This window comes from Rhinopithecus bieti, unplaced genomic scaffold (genome assembly GCF_001698545.2).
Source record: "Rhinopithecus bieti isolate Rb0 unplaced genomic scaffold, ASM169854v2 scaffold_14455, whole genome shotgun sequence".
NCBI classification, from domain to species: Eukaryota; Metazoa; Chordata; class Mammalia; order Primates; family Cercopithecidae; genus Rhinopithecus; species Rhinopithecus bieti.
In genome coordinates this window covers 205,693-210,456 of record NW_016807905.1, presented here as the reverse complement: position 1 = coordinate 210,456, position 4,764 = coordinate 205,693, and the positions used below count along the sequence as shown (strand labels likewise).

The 4,764-nt window shown below is 53.7% G+C and overlaps 1 protein-coding gene across 4 annotated transcripts in view; it reads left to right on the top strand.

Annotated features, from left to right (window-relative positions):
* Positions 1-4,764, top strand: part of NOL4L (nucleolar protein 4 like) — a 98,745-nt gene that overhangs the window by 54,390 nt on the left and 39,591 nt on the right. Inside the window, exon 1 of one of the 4 annotated variants that reach the window (XM_017884115.1) lies at positions 3,889-3,912. The exons of 2 other annotated variants lie outside the window; for them this stretch is intronic. The gene's annotated coding sequence lies outside the window, so the exon portion shown is untranslated. Of the gene's footprint in view, positions 1-3,888; positions 3,913-4,258; positions 4,441-4,764 lie in introns of those variants that run through there. One more of the 4 variants, XM_017884113.1, reaches the window with a different exon arrangement.

The following is a 4,764-nucleotide window of genomic DNA, read 5'->3' as shown; positions in this document are numbered from 1 at the left end:
GGCGACAGAGCCAGACTTCGTCTCCAAAAAAAAAAAAAAAAAGATCTAACCTTGGCAGTCTCACACACCCTCATTTGCACAGTACACCATTGGTTCCACAGCCCTGTGCATTGTGATGGTACCAGGGTATGAAACTGGGCGGTGAGGGTCATCATGGGCCATCTTGGAGACTGTCTACCACAGTTTGTAATCTCAAAGGGAAAAAATCGGTGCCAAATGCTACATTAAACACATGTTAAACATAGTGGATCTTTGGAAGGCCAAGGCGGGTGGATCACTTGAGTCCAGGAGCTTGAGACTAGCCTGGACAACATGGTAAAACTCCACCTCTACTAAAAATACACAAATTAGCCAGGCATGGTGGCACACACCTGTAATCCTAGCTACTTGGGAGGCTGAGACACAAGAATGGCTTGATCAAGTCAGGGAGGCGGAGGATGCAGTGAGCCCAGATCATGCCACTGCACTCCAGTCTGGGTGACACAGCAAGACTTGATCAAAAATAAAACAAAACAAACAAACAAAAACATTGTGGATCATGTGTAGATGAGGAAACGGATGCTTAGAGAGGTTTAGGTATGGTGCCCAAAGTCATCCATCTAGTGTCAGAGCCAGAATTTGAACTAGTCCCATCTGATGACACTCTTTCCATTGGACCTCCTTGCTGGCCTCCCTGTCACCACTTCTGCTCCTTTATAATCTCATCTCCCCGATCTAAAAACGTAATTCAGATTGCATCCTCTCCTCACTCCCAGTGTAAAGCCCACACACCTCACGGGGGGGTCTTCAGGATGTTGGATACTTGGCCCTGTTTGCCCCCCGATGCTCATCCCTCCCATCCTCCCCCTGGCCCACATTGCTCTAGCCACTCTGGCCACTGTTCCCTTCCTCAGCAGCTTTGCACCAGCTGTTCCAGTGCCCCCAGGTCTTCACCCAGATGTGAACTTCTGCCTTCTGGGGATTAGGACACCCAGTGGCTTCCTCCTGAGAGAGCTCTTCCCTGACCACTCAACCCAGAGCCCACCCTGGCCTCCACCCTCACTCCACCCCCCATCCTCTGCCTCTCCCCTACCTGTTGTCCACACCTCACTCCTTCTCTACAGGATCTAAACATTAAGTTTAGTTGTTATTTCTCTCTCTTTAATTCTTTGGAGATGGAGTTTCGCTCCTGTTGCCCAGGCTGGAGCGCAAGGGCATGATCTTGGCTCACTGCACCCTCTACCTCCTGGGTTCAAGCAATTCTCCTACCCCAGCCTCCCGAGTAGCTGGGATTACAGGCATGCCCCACCACGCCCATCCAATTTTGTATTTTTAGTAGAGACCAGGTTTCACCATGTTGGCCAGGCCGGTCTTGAACCCCTGACCTCTGGTGATCCATCCGCCTCGGCCTCCCAAAGTGCTGGAATTACAGGTGTGAGCCACCTGTAATTTCTCTTTCATCTCATCATTTAGAAAGTCAATTAGTGACAATGAATGTTTTGTAGAGTCCAGGACTATTGCGTTGTGGAGTTTTTCTGGATTTCTTGTCTGATTGTCTCTTGAGGAGCAGATTCAGATGAAGCATGTTGGTGAAGCACATGGCTCAAGTGATGCTGTGTCTTCCACTGCCTCCCTTCAGGAGCCGAGGACATCATGTCTGGTGGCCCCACTTTGGAGGCTGCTGAATTTGGTCACTTGATTGGGAAGTGTCTGCCAGATCGCTCCATTGTGCAGGTACATTTTCTCCTCTGTCATTAATACGTCATTTGTGGGGATAAATTTTTTTTTAATGCTTTGACATGCTTGAACAGTGTCTGTTGTGGTCACACTAAGATCCTGTTTGTCCTAATAGTGGCAAACCGGAGTCCCATGGCCAGGTCCCTACCTGTGGGACATGTTCACTTCGTATGGGAAGCTGCATGAAAGCTGTTTGCTGTTTAAAAAGCCCCATCAGAACATACCCCAATCATCTGTTTACAAAAGCACCCAGTGTCTTCAGAGGCTGGAGGGGACCTGGGGCAGCATTGCCCCCTCCCTCCCCTCCGAAGCAGATGGGAGCAGCTTTCTTTGCCATGTTCTCCTACCAGGCTGGGGCCAGAAGAAGGGACACATCACTGGAAGAATTAGTAGTCAAGAAACTAGGTCACCTGATTCCTCGTTGGGACTCATGCTGTGGCCACTTTAAGGAGGGGGGAGTGGCACAAGGACACTGAAAACAATCTACACAAGGTTACTCCAGGAGTGGCAGCTCCTGCAGGAATAAGGATCTGGGAGATTTCCCAGAGCTTCAGCACACACACATGAAAACTCGCCTAATTTGCAGTGCTGCTCAACAGCCAGGTTTCTGCAGGGCTCTCAACTGTTTTCTGTGGGTTGAGCAGGGCTGGGCTGTTTTATCTCAGGGATAGTAAATGAGTTCACATTTCATGCCTACAGAAAATCACTGCTCTGCCCTCCTGGGCAATACTAGCTCTCTTTTATTAGTCAGAGAAGAGGTGGGTTATCTAGGTTCAATTCCACCTTTGAACTTCAGTTGGATTTGGCTTTGTGTTTCAAGCTCAGATGTCCACCACTGCTGTGAAATAGTAATTCAGGCCAGGAGAAGTCAAAGGTCTCTGGAAATGTGGTGGGGAAAGAGGGAAATCCTGAGCCTGAATTATCTCATTTTCGGAGTGAGGATGGACAGTTCCCACGTTGGAAACACTCACATTTCCTGGATGAACTTAAGAGCTGTGGCCACCAGTTCATTCTAAAAATCATTATTGGGCACCAGCATGTGTGGATAAATAAAGCCTCCCACCTGCCCCACACCACTGAGGATGAGAAGATCTAGTAAACTGGGGAGAGTGAATTGGTTTGAAAACACATTTGATTTCAGGAATAAAAGGTGCTAATGAGTAAATGTGCCTAAACCCTCTTTTAAAAACAAAGTGTGAGTTTTCTATTGACAGCAGAGTCTTGAGCATGTGCGGAAGGAAGCCTGCGTGGCGCTAATGTGATGTCTTGTCATCGTTTTATTTTTCTGACGGGTAAACGCTGGGCTCTGAACCTGTGGGGTTGTACTTCCCACTCGCGGCTGTAGAGGGAGCCTTGTTTACCACGGATTGTTCACAATGCAAAGCTTTCAGAGGAAGAAAGAAAAAGGCTTTTTACAGAAAAAAAGTTGGAGGGTTAAAGCCAGTCTGTTTCAAAATTGCAAACAATTGCGGTGGCTGTCTCGTTTTCTCTTCTCTGCTGGTTCCACCGTGAATGAATGGTAGCGTAAAGAGTCAGTAGAAATTGCCCTTCCTCTTCGGATGCGACCAGAGGAATCAGGAGGTGGGATCCTTATCGGGTTTTTTTTAGTGTTTTTTTTTTTTTTTTTTTTTTTTTTTTTTTTTTTTTTTTTTTTTTTTTTTTTTGGCAGTTTCCCCACAGAATTCCACGAGGGCAGCTCCCCATCCTTGATGGAGCACAAGCTTTTTTCGAGGCTGATCTATGGTAGCGGAGGGTCTGGATTTGTAGGGGTGGGGTGGGAATGGGTCCCCTGACCCATTTTCTCCATCGGGGTCTAATTCTGCGGTTTGGTGACAAGCGTGTTGCTTTTCGGGCCGAGTCCGAGGTTGCTCGGAGGTTCAGGGCCCCCACCCCGCGACGCCCGTCCCGCCTCCTCCGCCCCGGGCAGGGGTCTGTCCGTCGGGGGGACCGCATCTGGGCTCCGCGTGGTCCCCCTCCCCGGCGGTGCAGTCTCCGCGGACAGTGCGTGCCCGGGTCTGGGCTGGAGCGGCGTCCCCGAGATTATCCTATTACTTTACAACTGTGGCTCGCGCGCCGTCAGGACCCGGCCCCGTGTGGGCTGGCGGAGCACAATGACCGGCGGCCGGGCTGGGGCGGGCACGCGGGCGCGAGCGGGCGGCGGGCGCTCGGGGTCGCGTAGATGTTTGGGTCGAACAGGTGAGCGCCTCCCGGACTCTCGGGCGCCCGCGGGGGGCAGGGAGGAGGGCGGAGGGGGTGTAAACTAAGTGGTGGGAAAGAGACAAAGGAAGAGTGAAGAGCGAGACGATACGGATGGGGGAGGGGGAGGGGCGCGGAGGGGCAGCCGGTGGGCAGCGCGCCGAGGAGCTCGAGCTTGAACTTGATCAAGCACCGGGGCCCTGCCGTGGGGTGGGGCGGGGCACGGCCTAGAGCCGGCCACGTGCCTGGCTTTCCCAGCCCTGGGTCTCGCTCCGGCCGCCCGGGGGAGCCGAACCCGAGGCCCGGCAGCCCCGCCCCACAAGTACCCGCGTCCCTGGGGACCCAAGAGACGCACTGGGGTCGAGGGCTGCCCGAAGGGGCCCCGGACGCCGAGAGTTCCTGAGGGTGCCTGAGTCACTTTCTTTGGGCCAAGTCTTCCTCTCCTGGCCTGACCGCAGACAGCCCGCCGGGTGCCCGCGCCCCCCAGCCCCCACCGGACCCAGAGACCGCGGCCTCCGGGAGCGATGGGTAGGCATAGATCCCAGCGCCTTCTTTCCGGGCTCAGCCCCTTGCAAGGATCTTCCTCGAAGCGCTTCCCCCTTAAGAGCGCTCTCCCCACCGAAGCGCACGGCGGCGCGTCCAGCGCGCCCTTATCCTCCCCTACCTGGCCCAGCGCCCCCTCCTTCCTCCTCTTCTCCCCCCGCGCCTGTCTCCCTCCTTTCTCCTCTCCCTTCTCCCTGGTGCCTCCTTTTCCTCTCTCCCCTTCCCCCCCGTGCCCACTCCTCCCTCTCACCCGCCCCTCCGCCACCTTCTCCTGCTGCTCCTCCTACTCCCCCTGCCTGCGCCCTCCCT